The sequence below is a fragment of the Poecilia formosa genome, unplaced genomic scaffold, assembly GCF_000485575.1.
Source record: "Poecilia formosa unplaced genomic scaffold, Poecilia_formosa-5.1.2 Scaffold401, whole genome shotgun sequence".
NCBI lineage: Eukaryota > Metazoa > Chordata > Actinopteri > Cyprinodontiformes > Poeciliidae > Poecilia > Poecilia formosa.
In genome coordinates this window covers 324,285-345,022 of record NW_006800340.1, presented here as the reverse complement: position 1 = coordinate 345,022, position 20,738 = coordinate 324,285, and the positions used below count along the sequence as shown (strand labels likewise).

The 20,738-nt window shown below is 38.2% G+C and overlaps 2 long non-coding RNA genes across 4 annotated transcripts; one reads left to right on the top strand and one right to left on the bottom strand.

The window, feature by feature from the left end:
• Positions 1 to 16: 16 nt before the first annotated feature.
• On the bottom strand, positions 17 to 6,377 carry LOC107833519 (uncharacterized). 2 transcript variants are annotated; one of them, XR_001659265.1, is made up of 6 exons: positions 6,348 to 6,377; positions 5,317 to 5,439; positions 1,991 to 2,110; positions 1,513 to 1,687; positions 758 to 862; positions 17 to 57 (listed from the first exon to the last, which is right to left on the bottom strand). It is a non-coding gene; the product is annotated as an uncharacterized LOC107833519 (long non-coding RNA). The 2 variants fall into 2 exon arrangements; XR_001659266.1 differs by having other exon boundaries at positions 758 to 859.
• A 3,740-nt stretch (positions 6,378 to 10,117) lies between these two features.
• Positions 10,118 to 18,820, top strand: LOC107833522 (uncharacterized). 2 transcript variants are annotated; one of them, XR_001659269.1, is made up of 3 exons: positions 10,118 to 10,385; positions 13,599 to 13,751; positions 18,490 to 18,820. It is a non-coding gene; the product is annotated as an uncharacterized LOC107833522 (long non-coding RNA). The 2 variants fall into 2 exon arrangements; XR_001659270.1 differs by lacking the exon at positions 18,490 to 18,820 and adding an exon at positions 17,961 to 18,159.
• The last annotated feature ends 1,918 nt before the right edge of the window (positions 18,821 to 20,738 follow it).

Below are 20,738 nucleotides of genomic sequence, written 5' to 3'. Positions count from 1 at the left end.
ATTTTCTATTAGATTTTCCTCTAATGCTGAGGCATTAGAGGAAAATCTGTTAACATCCTGTAGAGATAAACACAAAGAAGAGAAGACGGTGGGAGGAAACTCCAACAATATGTCCCAATCATAAAATACAACACTTCTTTTTTTTATTACCAAAATTTACAGTCATGCTTAGCAGTCGTGGTAAATGATGCAGGTTATTGTTTGTGCATTTATTGTTTATAAATCTGTATGGCACTCTGAGCTGCTTTTACTATGAAGGGTTCTCTACAAATAAACATTGATTAATTGATTGAATTAGTAGCAGATCTCTTTCCATGAAGAAGAATTAAAAAAATTAAACAATGTGTTGGATAGGAGCACTAGGAGCTGCTGTAAATGGGTTAGTTATAACACCAATATCAGTCAGTCAATCAATCAAGTTTATCTGAGTAGCACATTTCAACAACAAGGCAGTTCAAAGTGCTTTGCATCATAAAAACACAAAAACATAAAAGACAAGCAGCAGTAATGGTGCTGGTAAAAAAAAAAAATACTGATGGAAATATAACCTTGAATGAATTAGGTTATATTTCCTTATTCCTTAATGCGGTTTAGTTGAATAAAGATCATGTCGTATTTGTGTGCGTTCCTTTTCTCTGCACCATGTTTACCATTTTCTTTGTGATGGGAAGACGTTGTAATGAGCAAAAGTGCTCCCTCTTTACTACAAATGACTGTGAGATGAGGGGTTATGCATATGCAACACTTTAATATTCACCTTCTCTGGAGGCCATTCACTGCACCTGCAAAGATCTTTTTTTGTTTCTTTTTTCTTTCTTTACTTATGCTTTTTTTCTCATCACAGCACTTCTGCCCCTGGCTGCTGTAAGGTGTAGTATAAGAAAAAAAAAAAAAAAAGAAGATGATGCACTGTTCCTTCAAACTGTGAAGAGAATCTGCCTGTGAGATGCGGATATTTCAACCTACAGGAGATCTTTTTGGGCAGCAACGGGCAAAGGGAGTTTAAATCAGATGCCATGCAGGACACGGCTGCGTGGCTCCAACTGGGAGCCAGGTTTATGTGAAGTAGCAGAAAATTAAATGAGTGATGAAAGTCATAATGACACTATTTTCTTTTACTGCTGCTGATCTGTCGCCTCTGCTCTTTTTACCACTGTGACACCCCTGAGAGCATGTAATTGCTAGTGAGGGAGTAAAGGGGGGGTGCAGATTACTCATGATGCGGGGGCCTAAATTTGTTTACGCAATCATGTTACTAGGAATTTGGCTTCCTCTTGAGACAGGCAAGTTCAAATAACGGTAAAGGCATCTTTTGAGGTTACAGTAAACATTTTGGTTAAGGTTAAAGTTGGGAATGGGCATGTGCGTTCCATAAAACGAACCCACTGTAAGTCATTGCGATGTCCTCTGAAGACATGGAAATACAGCGGTGTGTGCGCTAGCATGTGCATGTGTGGAGGCGGGAGGGAGAGACAGAAAGAGTGAAAGTCGTATCACTTGATGATAGCGCACCGCTGAGTCCAGCTCACTGGGTGTGAAATGATGATGATGATGAAGAGCAGATGTGATGTGGGTATACAAAGGAAGTGTGCACACACATCCTCTCAAATCCGTAGCAGCGATAGTAAAGTGAATGTGAGAGCCCCGGAGCGTTCTGACTTGTTAGGGTCCAGATGTCTGGTTGGCTCTGAGTTGTTGGCAGGCAGACACAGCAGGAAAGGACAGACAGAAACACACACACACTCCTTTGTTATTCTATCTCTGTGAGGACAATCACTGAAAGGCTACCACTAAAAATAATACACACTCTAACCTGGTTGCCTTTTCAATGCCTGCACCATTAAACTCCTCCTAATGTGCTAACTTTTTACGTATAGTTTCGACTGCAAGGTCATTGGAAAACACAGATTTCGAGGACCATAAAGACTGTGTTTATGTTCTATCTTTCAATACAAAAAAAACCCCACAGCTATATACATAGCTGCTGTACCTTCTCCACCCCATTGCCAATAGTTTCCTCCTCAGCAACAAGACCTGCGTGATGTTCACAGTTTGATCCAGCCCGGCATTGATTCTGTGAAAGCAGTGGCCACTGAAGTCCCAACGGTCACTGCATGACAGATCAGTAGCTTAAAGCCCAGTCACAACCAAACGAGCCAAAATTCAGAACCAGTTTGCAAAAAAGAACATCTGCCAACATGTTAGCATATTGTTTTCTGGGTAATTTGCATACAATAAGTAACTTGTAATAATAAGAGCTTCATTATCAACACTTGTGCTTACAGTGTAGGTCAGAAGTTTACAGGCATTTGAACTTTGGTTGGTACCGTGAGATCCTTGAATGTCAAGTTTAGCCCATGATGTCAGATGTATGATATCAAAGCTGCACTAAACCTAATTGTTTTACTTAGACTAAAAGTAACAAGTTCACTTCAGATGAAAAGGAGATTTGTAAATGAATGGAATACATAAACGTAAGTTGTCATCAACAAACCAAATTAATTAAGTGAGCTGAATATAAATAAGTCCCCAATATCAACTAGAGAACAAATATTGTTTTTAGAGTGCAGTTGTTTATTTTAGTTGAAGAATTTGGAGGTACTCCTTCCTTAACAACATCTCACCCAGTTCTACAGTATCATTCACAGCAAATTAGCCGATAAGCATGACACCACAAACTCGCATGGTTATTATTGGCAGTCTTGGGCTAAAATCAAAAGTTAAAAGTTGTAGCTCATATTATTCAAGGATCTTCAAAGAGTTGCTGTAGATGTGCTGCCCAGTGTGCTAATGGCAGAGCAACAACTTACTGTTACGGGAAATCTGTTTTTCTGCCATCACCAGTGTCTATGCTAGTTAGTCTGAGCATTCACAAGAGCCATCAGGAAGAAGCTGTAGTGTAGAGTGCAAGGGCGAGGGTGTGAACAGCACGTACACAAATGTGATTGACAGCACTTACATTGTCCTCCAAAAATACACCACTGACCAAGCCGTGTATTTTAACAGATGGGAAAATACATCTGGTGTTTTTCCACTTGGGAAAAATACCATCTGACCTTAGAGAGAAGGCAGAGGAGCTCAATTTTTTTCACATATACTGCCATTGCATGGCAACAGCTTTAACAATATGTGAAAAACATGTTTATTATAAAAGTTACATACCGCAGTTTAAAATAAACTCGACCATATCTGATAGAAAGAGTGACCAAGTATTTTTTCAGACCTCGTCGATGGCGAAAAATGTCTGTTTCTCATGTTTCTTCTGAACTCAAAATAGACCATTAAATCAAATATCAGTGTATATGTATATATTTCTACCTGTGTGGACTGGAATTATCCACACCACATTCAAACAAATTAACTTATTCTTCATTTTGAAACATATGTAAAATTGTAAGTTGTACAGTCTATCAAAAACAAAGTTTCTATATTGTTAAAAACAAAAAAAGGAATGTCTTTTCATTGCCTTGATGACTGCAGTTCAACCTCATACTACAGTATATTTAATCTCTGATTTACAGTTGAAGGAAACAGCTGCTCTGATTTTTAATGAGTGATGGGAATAGATGAAAGTTTGGTGAAATCATTTCTCAGTGTATTAATCCAGGGTGAAAGCTCAGTTGGTGTCTCTCACTGTCTTGCAACAACTTTGCATGATGACGCAGTTTGTGCCCATGTTTATGGCATTTGACAAAGGAACACTGATTGGCTCAATGGGAACACTGTAATTAAAAGGTCAGAATTTTAAATTCTGACTTGCATTAACAGCTACGCCATGGGCTCGGTGTTGATGAAAATTGGAGAGAAGATGCTTTTTGTTGCTAATTGGCCCAAGGGGTGCCAGCTCTTTCGCAGACAATGACATAAGGAGCTGTTTCAAATGGCAGCGTGAGTGTATCTGACGCCGCACGCACATGTGCTCAATGCACACGTCAGTGCTCTTACAAGAGCTCATGGGGTCAGAGCTGATGTGGTTGATTATATTGATTAATTACAAAATGCATAATTATTCTATTTATTTGTTAAGGCTGGAGTCATTATGCAGAGCTGCAATTTGTAAAACAAGAGTGCTTGTCATTTATACCAAACAAATTGAAGATGCAAAGAACAAAAATGATTTGCAAAACCTAATTTTTGCACAAAGGAATCACATGTTCACACAAAAGTCCAATAGAAGATACATTAGCCCCATCAACGTAAAACACCTCTATAGACAGACATCTCTTATAAAAAGCCAGGAGTGTTTTTGCTGATCAAAAGCAGCCACTCTTTACTGCCTCAATACTGTCGGGTAGAATGTACTGCTTCCCAGCCCCTTTCAAGATTTATGCTGCAAAATTACTTCACACAGCCCACTGTCACAAATCACCCTACACCTTTTACTGCCTACTTTTATATAAAATTATTTTTACTACCTACTTAAATAAAATTAGCAAGAGTGAATTGTATGAATTCCATTGTCTGAGCTATCACGTTTGAGACTATTTGTAGTACTCAATTGAATTGAAGAAACAGATCTTTAAACAGACAGTGATCAGTTTATTAAACAAGTGAACAAAAGGTCTTAAAACTTTCTTTTTATAATCAGCAGGTTGGAACGGACCCATTTCTTTTACCACAACATGTTTAAATTGATTCTGTATTTTATTTTATCTTCAGAATCTGGAAAACCCTTGTGCATTAATGGGTTGCATGCCCAGAAGCCATGAGCTGCAGAGGGTATTGTTTTTTATTTTCTCTTAGCATGGTCTGCTCTTAATTGTGTCTTGATGGAGATTATATGTTTTATTCATTTATTTTTGCTTTGTTTGTTTACGGCCAGTGCCATGTTTCATTCAATAAGCAAAACTTCCCCACTTGTCCTTGCAGGATCACGGTGCCTACATCCAAAGGTCGTAGGACAAGAGACTCCCTGGTCTGGCCTCCAGGCCATAACCTAACCTTGACAAACAACCGTGAACACACACACACTCTCATGCCTAAAAGCAATTTAGAGTAATCAGTTCACCTGTCATATTTTTGGACTGTGGGAGAAAGCCAGAGAACCCACCCAAGCACAGGCTGTACATGCAAACTCCATGCAGAAAGAACCCAGGCCAATATTCAAACCCAGCAGCTTTTTTCTGTCAGGTCCACAGTGCCAGTAACTAAACCACCATGCAGCCCACTGTCATAATCATGAAGAGAAAAAGTAAAAAAAAAATTCTTTGCCATAGCTATAAATAATTTTTCCCCCTTTTATCAATTCATATTTGTGTTTTCTGCTTTGCTTCACAAGCAGTGTGTGTATGTGTGTGTGGGTGAGAGTTCACCTACTCTGACCTGTCTATCAGTGCCTGCAGTAAACAGCTGGGTTTGTGTACTGTCCAAGCTCATGGTGGAGAGCTCTGCATTGTCATGGCAACGGCTGAACTGTTAGACTTTTTGGCCTGTGCCAGCCTGCCAGCAGATCACAGAGGAGACAGAGTCACAGCTGACTACCTGCAAAGAGCGGCTTGGCATCAAACATCAAGAGTTTTATCTCATTCATGTAAGATTAAAGACCTTACTAGTGCTAATTATACTAACAAATCCTGCTGCTGAAGAGAAATGAAAACTAGAACAAAAATCACATTTACAGTTGAAACCAGATATTTATGTTACAGGTCCCGAGTGACAGGATTGCTATAACAATGATGACCACAATCTGAAGGATAATAAAACAGAAGTCAGCAATGACGACCGAAGCGCTGCCGTTAGCATCCAGATTGCGTTTTTTTTTGTTTTTTTTTATGTGTTTACAAACAACCTTTTTTCAGTGTACAGTATTAATGTTTTGCATTATAGTTGTTTCACAAACTTGGTGTACTATTCTCACAAGTATATAAGTTCGCACATTACCCTTTTCACACTTCCATCCTTCACTTAGATGAAGACAACCATGGTATGTGTATCTTACAAAACAAATACAGAATTTAACTTAACATTGTTTCAACTTTAACCTAAATTCTTACACTTTATGAACAAAGAATAGTTTATCTTCTTTTAACTGTGGCTGGACTCACTTTACTCTCATGCTCTGAGCTACTTTGAGTCAACAAGTAACTTAAACTGAATATTATTCAAACAAAAGCAAAATAAAACTCCTAAAACCTGGAGTTGGTAAGATATCATGGCCTTCTAGTCACCTTCCCTCGCGGGACTTTCCCAGCGCGGGCTAGCATACTGCCATCTTTACCCTCGTGGGATAAAACTGGCAACTACTGGCAAAACGGTGCACAGAAACCGCAACACAGTGCTATATACTGGTCAACTAAGAGGTAAACATCTTACAGAGTAGTTTTGGTGTGTTTTCACCGTGTACTGACCTGAAAGATAATAAAATATAAGTCAGCAAAACTTTTATATAAATTGTTAATTTTTGTTTAAAAATAGAATAAATTATGCATGAAAATATTTCAGAATTATAAAACAACCAAAATAATGTGGTGGCAATATGGTGCACCATATTTACATACACTGAATAAAAATATATTTTTCTCACTGTCTGAAGTTAAATCTGACTAAGCTTTTCTTGTTTCAGCTTAGTTAGAATTACTCAAATGATTTCTACATCTAAATGCCAGAAAGCTTTAGTTTGACCAATGTCATGATGTCTAAAAGACAGTTATCCCAAATAAATGTATGTAAACTTCTGAATTTGAGGAAGCTTAAAAAATGAAACAAAAAAATTGTTGTCACTAAGTTGCTTGGCATTTAGCAAATAGAATAGAAAAGTTTGGTCTGATTTAACTTCAGACAATATATTGTTCCTCTTACACATGTGTGCTTTAAAACAGACATTCCTACTAAGATCTGATGATTCTGTGTCATCAGCACTTCCAAATATAAACAGGAAGCGCTGTACATTATTAATGAAGAACTGGGTAAACAAATGTAAAAACAGTGAGTGTTACGTTGCATGTTATTTGATCTTGGATGCTGGAAATACAGAAATAGAAAAGTCAGAAAAATTGTAACTGGGATTTGAAAAGACTGAAGTTAATAACAAACCTCAATCTCACGATCCAATGTGTTTACTATTAAGTGTAATAAAAGTTGCTGTAACAAGCTATTTGCATTTTTGTTTGTTTTCAGGTATGAGTCCTAATCAGATCTCGTGCCATGATTGCATTGTATAAATAGTAATGTTTCATGGCAGTTGCACAAAAAATTCAAAGGAAAAATGCTTGATTTAATTGGTCCTAAAATAAATATTGATATCTAAATTGATTTAATTATTTTCTGTGGCTGACTGAAACATAAGAAAAATAACTATGGAGATGGAATACAATAAAACCTATTCTATATACAGTAGTATTTTCATGCCAGCCTGGCAGAATATTACCTATTTGTCATTCTGCTCTAGAATAGTAGAGTAATTGAAGCCTGATAAGTTGATGTTAAATGGTTAATTAGTTGGTCTGCTTGCTCTGCAGTGATTGAAGACAGCTACTTAGTAGGCCTGCTGTTACAACTTGCAAACTATAATAACAATAATAATTGTAATAAAAAAAGAGCTTAGTGACATGTTTGTCACTGATCCAAACAGATGTCAAGTGCATAGAAAACTGCACTTGACATCTCATGAAAATGGTTTTAAACTGTGGGAACAGTATGATGGAACATTTTTATTGGGTTTGAAAAGGTCACTTTAAAACCATGCTATTCTTTGATAACGTACTATTGCTTAAAAACTGTTGCTGCACATGTCACAGAACTGTTTGAACCCACATCTGTTGTTATTGGCCTGCATGGCTTATAGAGCTGCAACACGATTTTTATGTTAAAACACCCCTGTATTTTTAGTCCAGGTAAACTCTACTGTATCTGGAGCATTATGGATAAAAGTAAAACAAAAAATATATATATTAAGCAGACTTGTCAAATCTGAACTACAGTATTCTACACTAATTACAGTTTCTTTGAAGGAGTTTGCTAATTTTTTTCTACTATACTAGATACTTCTGCTGCTTGGAGGGAACAAAAAACAAGTAAAAAAGATCACATTTACATTGATTCACTTACTGGAAATTGTGTCAATAGAACACAAAAAAACTAAGCATATAAGATGATGAATTTTTCAATATTTGTCTTTAAAAGCTGAAATTTCAACAAATCTGTTTTCTCAAGGCTTTTGTGTGAGAACTGTATTCATAGTTTAGCGTAATTAAAATTTGTCCCGTTTAAAAGCAAATGAAAGGCAGAATCATTTTATTAACACACCAGGTTAAACCAACTGTTGCAGACCACATGCATAAGGTGTTTGTCCTCCTCCCTTGTCTCCAGGAGGAGAAGCTGGCTGTTGAATATAAACAGAAGTTGCTTTGGCTCCTCTTATAGAAACCTGAATGTGTGTGTGTATGTGTTCGCGTGCATGCATGCGTGTATGTGTGTGTCCGTTTGCATGTCAGGGAAAACACCAGTGATGATGATGAACATACCGACTAGACACATCCCATAAGCATAATGTTAAAGGAATTTCATGTCTCTGTTTTTATTGGTGTGAGCACAAAAGTTTGAAATGTAGTCAAGTTTTATGGTCCAATTAAAAATCATTTGGCACCACAACAGTTTCAGTATCAATAACATAATTCACACATCTATGCAGTCATGGCCATTAAGAGTTATGTTTTCAGCTGCCTACTATGCTAAATGTTAGTCAGAGGAACTCTGTTTGCCATATTTCTTTATTGTGCAAAACAAGACAACTGCTGCTGTTTCATGAATTTTTCCTCATAAATTCGAGGTAAAGCCTTCGGTTTCTTGCTTTGGCAGTTGGTGTTTGAGGAAAGGGCAGATGGAGCATAAATCACCTCTAAAATATTCATTCTCTTCAGAGAAACCAAAGAGTAGGGAAGCATGCAGACTGCTACTACAGCAAGAGGAGGGAAAGCACAGGCACCAACATCATCCCATCCCCACATCAGTCAGGACAACGATTTAAAGGAAACATCTGAGCTCAGAGAAACTTCTGTTCCCTTCTTTGGCAGGAATGAGAAATCCAGAAGCTCCTCTGAATAAGCTAATATTCAGGATTGGAAATCCAGGGTTGCTCATCTTTAAATGACTCACTTCTTTGCTTTTGGCGCTGATCAGCTGTTGTTTGTTTTGTATGAAATTAATTGCAGTGGCAGGGCTTGACTGGCCGATAAGCACACTGTCTGGCTTAGAGGTCACACAGAGGTTACACAGTAAGACACGATGATCCACACCTGCTACACCTGCCACCAATACCAGGAAATAACAAGAAAATTACCTCTCCCATCCTCCCTTCTCATAAAAAAACAATTTAGTACTCAATGAGGCATTTGACAGCTTTGTACATTTGATTTAGATTGATTGAGAACTATGGTGACAACCAGGTGCTAAGAAAGGGAAACAATTATGACACTTTTAAAGGCAAAATACCCTTTATAAATTTTTTACTTTGAGTTTTACCTCTGGATCTGTTCCTTTTTGCTTAATTGTTAGCAGAGAACATCAAATTATCACTGGGAGTAAATATACTTAAGAAATGAGCTAAAATAACCCTGTGGAGTTTAAAAGTCCTTCAACAAAATTACCTCTTACTCTTACCCTTAAGTGCTGGAAGAAAACAAAAGGTCAGATCCATGGGAAATACATGATTTATGAAGCCAATACATGACAAAAATATTATGACAGCAGTACAGCTGGTGCTTTAACAGCTAATCTGGACGTCACTCAAAATACATTCCGCAGAACAATTTTTCGCTGGTTTGATCCAGATATAACGTCTAGCAATCATATCCCCTGAACTTTTTCACATTCTGTTATATTATACACGGAAACTTTAATGCATGCTTTGGGGATTTTTATGAAATAGGCTTAATAAAATGTGTGACACGTATGTCTCCAACTTTCAATTGTAATTCTGAAGTTGTGCATCTGTCACAATTTGTGGTAGTTGTGGTGTGGACCCAAACGCAGAGAGGTAGAGGCAGCAACTTGAGTTTGAAGATTTAATGAAAATCTCAAGTGAGTACAAAAGTACAGGCAGCACAGGTCAGCAAAAGGCTACCAGTTGCTCAACACTGGTAGCAACTGGAAAAACCTGACGAGACAACGGCACGACAGCTAAGACAAGGATCCGACGGGGAAACACAGACACAGGTGAGTATAAATACAAGAGGAGATAATCAGGGGAACAAGACACAGCTGGGAACAATGAAGGGCAAGACATGCAGACACAGGGGCAGACACAGAAATCCACATCCTCACAGTATCAGTTTCTCAGTTAGAGTTAGACCTGCAATGTTACTGGGACATTCTCACACATACATGTCCTTTCTTCTACACCGTACCATTGTAGCTCTTGGTCCATGGTTAGGCCCTCTGTTCTACTGGTAGGTACCCTATTCTCAAGTTTTTGAAGAATCTAACAGGTTTTCCTTAAATATTCCTCTGTATTTACGTATGATAATACTGCCACCACCACTATTTATGTGGGGTTGAGTTCAGGGTGATGTTCAGCGGTAACTCTCCGAAACACAGCAATTAGAAAGTAAGCAAGAAAGTAAATTTGGGTTTGAGCTGATCAGGCACCTTCCTTTGCATATTTTACATGACTTGTCACACACTGTTTTTCATTGTTTTTTTTTGTTTTTTTTCAACACCAGCCTTCTTCTTGTCACTCATGCATGAAGGCCATGCAACAGATTCTCTCAGAGGATTTGGGTATCTAAGTAGATCCTCCAGAGTTTCCATGGGACTTTTAGCTGCTTCTTTGATTCTAGTTTTCCCTGAACTAGAGTCACCATAGTTGGACCACCATCTCCAACTATGGTTTGCAGTCGTGCCATTTTCAGAGAAGCTTGGATTACTGCTTACAACTCAACACAGCTTTAAACCATGACTTTCTTCCCAGCCTGTTTCTTGTAAATGAAATGTTTAGTTTCGTGCGTCACATAGCTGCCAAAGTTCCTGCCAACGATGCAGTGCCATGTCGGATTGTATTTCTTGTCAAACTCCTTTTTAACATAGGCAGCGTTATGCTGTTTGTTTCATTGACATTCTCTTAAAACCCTTTGAGACTTTCACAAAACAGCTGCATTTTTAATATTGATTTTTGAAGGTGATTGCTTGCACCAAATTTTATTTAGATTTAATTTTAAAAGTTGTTTTTGTAAAAATGCAACATTCATGTCATTTTCTTAACCTTTTGTGATTATATGCAACCCTGTATTTATCTGTAACAGAAAATCTCAATAAAATACTCTGACGTTTATGTTTTCTAAGTTAAAAAAAAAAGTGAAAAGTTAAACTTGTATAAATACTGCATATTTGTTAGGAAGTATATACGTCTTAATGTCTGGGATACATTTTTCCTCCCACCTGTCGGACCAACTCCATAACCGACGTCCCACACATCACTCTTTGTTGCAAAGGAAATGACTCGCAGACCCCTGCCATCCTTTTCCTTCCAGCCAATCACCAAGCTGCTGTTTGGTCTTGGTGCTGCAGGATACAAAGGCTTCAAGCAAGGCCAAGGAGCACACTGCAGGCCACAGTCAGCGATAAAAATAGGACCTAGACTGGTGTAACAAGAAAATCTTTTGTAACACGTAGCAAGATAGGGCATGTATAAGACAGATTAAGTCTGAAATAATTGGTAGTCTACAGGATATACATCAAATGGGCCGTATAAACTGGATTTATGCTAAGAGGTTTCCTTTTACTTCTTTGAAATACTTCATAGCATTAACATGCTAATGTACATGTAAAAAATATCCCACTGACATATTAATTTAGGCCTTTTTAGACACTGTTTTCAGACACCTGTTTCAAACAAATGGATGATTGACAGGCTTCTGTAGCACCTTGCAGTAAGTAATGGTATTATTTGAATCAGGTCTGCTGGGGCAGAGACACAACCAAAACGGTGGATTAGGGTTGAAAACCGCTGTTGTGCAGAGACTTTCATTTACCTTTCAGAGAGGAATTATTTCTGTCTGAGCTTTCAACTACTGTGGCTTGATTGCTAAGCTAGTTCCTTTGATCTAATGCTTTGTGAGTTACTTTGATTGTTGGGTGTTTGTCCTTAATCTCAGACTATTGACTGCGTATAACCCACATCTCCTCATATTTTCATATAGGAGCGAATTTTAATGTACAAAAGAAAACGACAGAAAGCCTCGAGGTGGTCTGACCGACCCAAAATATCAATGCTGTTGATATTAAGTCAGTATCAGTGTTGGATCAATACTAGTGTGGTGAGATACTTTAGTTTCAGATTCCCTCTTGATTTTTTATTTTTGTATCTACCTCAAAAAATATTGTTTTGAAATTGTAATTTTTCTTGCATACAAATGTGTTTTGTTTTTCTACTGCTTCAGTTTATCATGTTTATATGCTATTAAAGTATTTCGCCAACCCTTATAAACTTTCTCCAAATTCTGTCCTCGGTTTTTAGGAAAAGAACTCTGATATCAATCATTAAAAAATGCTACTGTGTGCCCTTGCCATACCTGAACTGGGTAAATCTATTTATACAGACTCCTTAATACACAGTTGTTGAATTGTGATGCTTTTTTCTCTAAGGTTTATTTTAGCGTGTTTCAGTTTTATTGGTGTGAAATATGGTCTCTGAAGTGATAGAGGAAAAACTATGAAAACACAGAATCTATGCATTTATTATCAAGATCACATTTCAATTTTATTTATAAACTCATTGTGAGACAATAGCCGAGGAAACAAGGAAATGCTAGAATGGTTTCAGTTTTAACCAATCGAATGTAAATGAACTCTGCTCAATTTTCTTTGATGTCTTCAATAGACACCTTTCACCTGATATAAAAAAAACAAAAGGAAGGAGGGCCAGCCACTTTATGGAAGAGGTGTTTTCAATGTGCAATGACCGCAGCCCTGGTGTAGGGCAAAAACGAACCAATTTGCAGGCGCTCAGCACAGCATAGAATGAGGCAGCTTTCATTTGCTCACTGCCATTACAAAAAATGTAATGGATCTCGCATCACCATCTATCTCAATTAACATGTTGATTGAGAAGAGTTAAATTGGATGCCAGCGTGTCTCTATCAGAAGCTGCTAAGCTTTCAAAGAGGGTGGGGGGGAAAAAAAGGGCTGCTTGTGAGACGACATGTGACAGTCTCATGTCAAAGATCAGCCGCATAGCTGGGGCAAATAATTATGTCTGATTAGACTTCATACATCTGGACTTTTCTCACTCATGTACATCAAAAGATCAGAGACATGATGAGACTTACTTTCTGCTTTACTTACATTCACAAATCAAACTGGAATACAGAGACTGGTTAATAACATTTGCCTTCTTTAGTCACTATTGCGACTAATCCCACACTTTAGCTGCTAAGTTCAGTTGACATTGGAGCTGAACCAGATATCTACATCAAAGAGAGTCCTTTTGGTTTTGCATCCCTACCTAGATGCTCGTCTTTACTGTTCATTTAAGACTATTTGGTTGGATCACACAAACACACACAGGCATACACACATGACTACTTCCTGCAGCTCTCCTCCTTTGTCCTTGCAGCCTTGTGTCCATCCCAATTCCCTTCTAATTTCCTCTCATTTTCCCCCAGATTCCATCAGCCTCTCCATTTCTCCCTTCCTTGCTCTTGTGTCCTGGGAGCCCCAAGGTTTGGAAGTCTGGATAACCAGCCATGTCTAATGGTACACAGCCCACTCATACTGAAGGGCAGAAACTTCAAAAGAATAGCACCAGCACCCCAGAGGTATGGTAGCACACATATATACACTCTCACTGGCACCTAGTTTTTTTGTACTTACTCTCCAAACGCCACACACAGACACACACACACACACACACACACACACACACACAAAAAAATACCCTTTGCCGTTGCACATGCACACACAGTCTGTGAGATTACATTCAGCCTAGACTTTGTTTTGTCTCCTTGGTTTTCCCTTCCATTTGTTACCCCTTTGTCTCCCAATTTGCTGTGTTCTATCTACAGTATATGCACACTATTTATTTATTTTTTTCCATTTTATCGAGATTTGAGCCAAGCCGGTCTCAAAACAAAACCTCGGCTGGATCATTATCAAACAGCCCAATTACTCTTCAGAGAAGCTTTATTCCAATGATGCAATTGAGATAAAACTGAGCATCCTCTTTGCTGCACACACCGAGCTGAAGGGGGTAATCTCAGCGGGCCAAACCTCACGCCTGCAACTTTACTTCAACAGTGAAAAATGTGCCTGTGAAGAAGGTGACTCAATGTGAATACAGTAAGCGACTGAAGCTGCTCCGTAGCTCATTCCACGTGTCAAGGAAGGTGAAAGGCGTGAGGTGTGCCATAAGCATCCCTGACACCCAGAGTGTTGTTTTTAGTAGGCAGAACTACTACTGCCTTTGAGAGGTCTCTTTTTTTTTTTCTTAGTATTATTCTTTTCTGATAAATGCGGGGCTTTTTTGTTTGAGATTTGGGATGAATGTGAACATGCACAAAAATATGATATGCTGAATCTGTATCTCCACAGAGAAATTTACAGTAACAGACCATGTTGAGTGCTCACTGTTTGTCATCATTAGTAAATTAAAGCTGTTGTATGTACTTTTATAAAAAAAATTTATTTTATTTTTTACATATTTGTTGAAGCTGTCAGTATGTCGTGACAGTACGGTATGTAAATACAAAACGTTGACCTGGGGTAACACACAGGGAAGCGTACATGATAGATGACATAACAATGAACATAAACAGATCATGCAAGAAAATGGGAAGCCATGACAGTGTCCTACAGTTCTCTGTCTTCTTAGTCCTCTTCCTGTCCCCCAATGTCTCCTATACTCACCACGGCCTGATCGCAATGAGACGGATTCAGAGGCCATGGGTAAATCTCAATTCCTAAAGAATTTATTATTAAAAGTATGCATGAATACTTCATGACTGTGAAAGACAAACTCTCATGTTGATACATTTTATAACTGCACCTAAAGTTGTTAAACTCTTTCTGCTAAATGGATTAATTGGAACATATGAAAACTAACAGTTGCAATGAACAAGTCTTAACCTCACTACTTACCGGCCACAGTTTCAGTATTCTCGGGATTACATGTTGAAAACACCACTAAGGATTTGTTTTTTAATAGAGTTCAAGTCGGGTGACTACTCTGAAATCTCCCAGGACTTGTTTTGAAACTTCTGTGAGACTCATGCTTCATCTTCCTCCCAAACTCCTCACTGTATCCCCAGGAACCTTAAGAGCTTTTCCTATTTGTTTGCATAATTTTGCTTGACAGCAGTCATTTCTCTTGACTTAGCCATATTTCTAACATGCACTCAAACATTATCTGAGATGGTTGCTGCAAATGTCACAAAGATCACACCTGGTTTACAAATATAGCAAAGTTTATTTGCAGGAATACATAATTTTGAAGCTAATGTATGCAGGAATTTGGGAGTTAGAGGTAAAGTTGGTCCTTGTACTATTGGACGTGTTTAACTATTTAAAGGACTAATGTGTAGTTTGCTTAGTACAAACCCCTCAACTACTGAATTTTGCAAATAAAACTGAATTACTGTGGGGTTTTAATCATTTTAAGTGCAACTGTGCACATTAGTTACCTTTGGTTTAAATTTTCAGCTGATCCAAGAAAAGGAAGGTAACAAAGAACGGACTGAGAGAGCACATCACTATGATTTCACAATTTCACAGGCTGATGATCAATAATAATCAGAAAACATTTTCTCCATGAAACTGAATACAGCAAGCGGTAAACAAATCTGTAGATTAAAGAGCTGCTAATTAGGAATGATAATAAATAATTGATGGTCTTACAACAAACAAATGAATGTTTACTTTCTGAACATTATGCAACAGCTCCTTGTCTGCAACACTGTTACACAGACCACAAATCAATAATTAATCACCTGACTGAAGTATTTGTCTGCCTTTGTAAATTACAATATCTGCCCCAGTAATTCTGACTGTTTCTCTTTTAATAATTCATTGAATCGTCTCTGTGGACGTGAACAAGAACTGGCTTTTTGAGCCGGAATGTGTCACTGCTGCAGAGCACTACAGCACTGACATGCAATGTTTACAGCAGGATCGAATGACCTTGTGCATGCTCGCCTGGAGCACCACGTCTGTCACCCGGAGTGCCTTTGGGTGTGACCGTGTTCTGCAGACGCTGCATGTGTTGAACGGACATGTCCTCTCTGTCCCACAGCACCACTGTTCCTCCTTTGCTCACACTCAGGTACTGACCTCAGCTCTGAATGCACAACACCTGGTGGGACCAGCGGATATCGCTGAACAACAGCACGGCCGAGGCAAACACTATTCTTAACTCGCAGTGACAAAACTGCAGCCCTCATGACTCTTGTAATAGAGTCGTGCGTCTTTTTAAACCATAGAAGGACGTTAATTAGTTAAAATGTGGGTTTTTAAAATTGAATTTTAAATATTTAGTATATCCTGCTCTTCTCCTCTCACTAGCTCCTCAATTACAAAAGAACTATGCTTGAATAAGCCTATTAAGCACGATCTCCTCTCTAAATCTTCCTCTTCCTGGGCCCAGGAAAAAGAAACTGAGCCACCCATTTTCAGTGCTGCAGTCGATAAAACAAATCTGAATTAATGAGTTGCAGGATTTTACTGGCTGAGGTGCAAGAGAAAACCTTAGGTCTGCAAAATAAAATTTAATAGTTAAGATGTCCATTTGTTACTCAAAAGCAGCATTTAATTAAACCGTGACAACTCAAATCAATTTCTTCTGTCAGTGCAAAGGTATTTATAGTTTGGTCTTTTTCACAACTTGTCAAGTTGCAACCACAAACGTCTATGTTTTGATGGGACATAATAACACAGCATAGTGCATAGTTATAAAGTGGAAAGAAAACAATGCATGAATTGATCCTTTTTTGTTAACAAATGCATTATCTGAAAATGTTCTATGCATTTATATTCTGCCCCCTATCACTTCTAAATAAAACCCAATGCAATTAGTAGCATTCACGTTTCACAGAAACATATACAGAGTTCAAGTGTGCTTAATTTATTTTCTGTATAAATTGAAATATTCTGTGAAGGTCTTAGAGGTTTTATGGTGAACACTGGTGAACAAACAGCATAGCAAAGACTAAAACTCATAGTAAACAGGTAATGGATAAAATGCGAAAAGATGTGAAAGTGTCAGGTTATAAAACCATGTCTCAAGCTGGGAACATCTTGAACAAAACTGAATAATCTCTCATGTAAAAACTGGAGAGAATATTGTGTATTTCAAATCTACCACAATATACCCGTCGACTCTAAGGCAATAAATCGGCTTCTTTTGCCGTTTAGTCGAGTCAGAGTGATGTCACTTCTTTTCCACACAACACCACTCAGTGTGACAACCCGGAGGGCCCCAAAGGTCCTTATATTTAATGGGAATTAGTCAAGTTATTCGTTCTGGCCCCTATATTAATTCTTTAATGTTTTATTGCATTGCATTAGTATGCAATATGACTTTCACTGTCAGTAATTAAGGATGCACTCAGCTAGAAACTTTAAGTCAGAAATGTTATTGTTGTTGTTTGTTCCAGCTGATAATCTCAAAACAAGACAATTTCTTTAAGCAGTGAGCTATAGACCACAGCTGTACACTCCTTCTGCCTTCACCACTGGTCTTCACATGTTGCAGACGTTAGTGAGAACTCTCACTGTTATTTCCAGTAGCAAATGCAGCAGCTGGACTTATTACTGGAGCCACAGCGGCAGAAAAAAAGCATTACCCCAAAGTGTGCCTTCCTTTTAGATTCTGTATCGATTTTTAAAATCGATGCAGAATCCTTTCTGCTAGAGCACTGTGTAATTCCTTGAGAATAGTGCAATAAAAAAAATGTTTTATTTTGCCATTAGGTTTGATTAGTGCATGTTTTAAAATATTTTTAATTCATCTATGTCCCTACATCTCCACTGAAAAGGTCAGAGACATTTTGTCTGGAATGAAAACCTGCCTCTTTGGAGTTTCAAAACCTTCCAGGCATGTGGAAAACAACTGACACAACATTTTGACATTTTGACGTCCTGCGGATTGAAAGATTAAAGTGGTGAGCCTTCACTTTATCCACAGCAGTAGGCACTTTACACTGGCTCCACTATTTGCATATTAATTGATAGATGTAAAAGCAGTCTGGAGCCATTTATCTGAAAAGAGGTGTGCCATTTTGATGAGCAAGACTCTAATACTTTCCTGCCGCAATGTTTAATAATGTGAATTTCCCCCCAGTCAGCAGAGTTTAACATTTTAAACTCACTGAATGTTTCCCCCTCACCCCCCATAATATGTGGGCCATGAGTTTAAAATGAACCATATGTTCAGGTCATTGTAACAAACTCCACTTCTAATGAGATGCTGAGACCTTTCACCTTCTGAATGGTTTCTAGATGAGGACAAGTCAAGGTGTGTGATGCCTTCCAGCGAGGAGCGCTAATTGCTCTGTTGTTCCTAAGTTTATCAGAAAGCTTCAGCGGCAGAAAGGAGCTCAGTCCTCTCCAGCTGACACGCCCACACGCCTTCACACCATCTTTGCCCAGGAGCCTTACAGTCTGCTGGGAAGACAACAGCGGCGTCATATTCCTCCCCGGATCCATGTCCGGCTGCCACCGAGGCGAGATCAAGGAACTCGGTTCTAGACAAGGAGCGGGCTTCACTGGAGGAGTCCTGCAGTGAAGATAAACAGCATCATGAAATGTATTGCATTTGTTATCTTGTCTGTACAGCATTTCTTGAGAAACCTTCTGTAAACCGGTGCTTTTAATAAACTGACAGGCTAAATCAGACTTACGAGGAAGAGGCTTTGTAATTTTTTATTTATTTATTTTATAATCCTCAATGTTCATCCTGTCTTCAAGCTGCGCCACCTCCGTCTTTGTTCCCATGGTTACCGCTCGGACCTGTCAATCAATCACCCCTGAACGTAGCAGCAGACAAGGTCAGAGACTTAAAAACCTATGTTGTATGTGTGCGTCAGGCCCGGTCAAATAATACATCGCAGCCTTTGTGAGTGTTGCATGACAAAAACAGGATGTCCCGAGCTTCAGTAATCCCTTAGTAACCTTCGAAATCTATTTCACAGCAGGTTGTCATGTCATAATGGTCGTAAAGCAGGATCACAGCAGCAGGCTTTTTTTTTTTTCATTGGGTCCTTTCACTTAATCCATATGGGCCGGTGGTGAACAGCATGCAATGGTCTTTCATTCCCACCCAGGTGGATAGCTTTCGGAGACGGGCGAAAAGGTCTCCGAATCGGGTCTCAGCAGGTGGCGAACATCAGTCAAGCCTCTGATTGTGTCGGCTAACAGCAAACAGAAGGACATCACATAGACAAAAATTAGACTAAAGCTTCAATTTAACAGATTTGTTCAATAAGTCTGCACTACAGTATAATTAGGAACTCACTTAACAGCAGATGAAATGAATTTGGCATGACGCATTTTCTTTTCAACTTTGAGTTAATATTCTTGGATCCTTTTATTCTTTTCATATTTTTTTTTAATTAAAGTTTTGTAAGTTTTCATTTTGTGTATTTTAGGGAAGATGCGATTTTGTTTTCTTTATTTTTTGTTAAATCTTTTTAAACTAACTAGAGCAGTTTTCTGCATCATTTTTTGTGGCAATGACTTCCATTCAAAAGGATTTCTGAATTCTTTTTTTTTTTCAGTCCCTTTGTTGGAATTCCTTCAAAATCTATGGTTTTACCGTTTCCTGCAGTGCAAACGTATTTTTAATGTCATTTTAATTTAATTTAATTTGCTAATATATGTGGAGAGAGAAAAATTGCTTTTTCTGGGAAAAAAAAATAAATGGTGAAGTTAATAATGACATGAATTGAAAAAGTGTTTAAAGTGATGCGTAATGTTTTTCTCAGAACTGTGTTTCCTGTAAGGAAATTTGAAAAAAATCACCAAAAAAAAATGATTGTTTTCATGACCAAAGAACACAGATGCAGCACAAAATGTTGGGATCCAACAGGGTTAAAAGAGCAGCAAAGTTCTTAGTTTCAAACGTTCTGGTGGCAAATTTTATTGAATGTGGCATCAAACTGATCCAAGATTCAGATGACATGGTGTGCAGTGAAAGCAAAAACATAAAATAAAATAAAATAATAAATCAATGTGAAGCCAAGGCCATTACTGTGCCATCTGATGTTGATCTGATCCTTTGTTTCCATCCCCGTAAACAAGCAGAACACAACAGATGTGCTTCTGCAGCTGCAATAAATAAAAAGAATGGTGATAATCTGGTGATAATCTTCACTCCTCTTTTGTTTATAATCATGATGGCGTTTAATCAACTTCACCCTGACTTGCTTTTGGAGCCAGCTGCTGGATATCGGTCTGGATTCAATCACATGGGGGCAGCTCTCCTTGCATGAATCAGCTGATGATCCATCCAACCTGGTTTTGGAGTAAAAGAAAGAAATATTGTAAATGTTCTATATTTAGTGTCACAGCTGATCACACTAATTGCACTAAACATGCATTATCTCTATACAAAAACGATTGATATGAACTGTGCGATCTATCTTTCAAGATGTTTGAAATTGGACAAAATTTCAGCTATAATCTAAAAAAGATCCAAATGGCTCAGAGTGTGAATCCACTTCGTACAAGCTGGGTTGCCATTTTTCCAGTTTAGTTCCAGTGAGAAGATTGCTTACATGCAAAGTCACAATGAGTGACATTAATTCTCTTTCCAA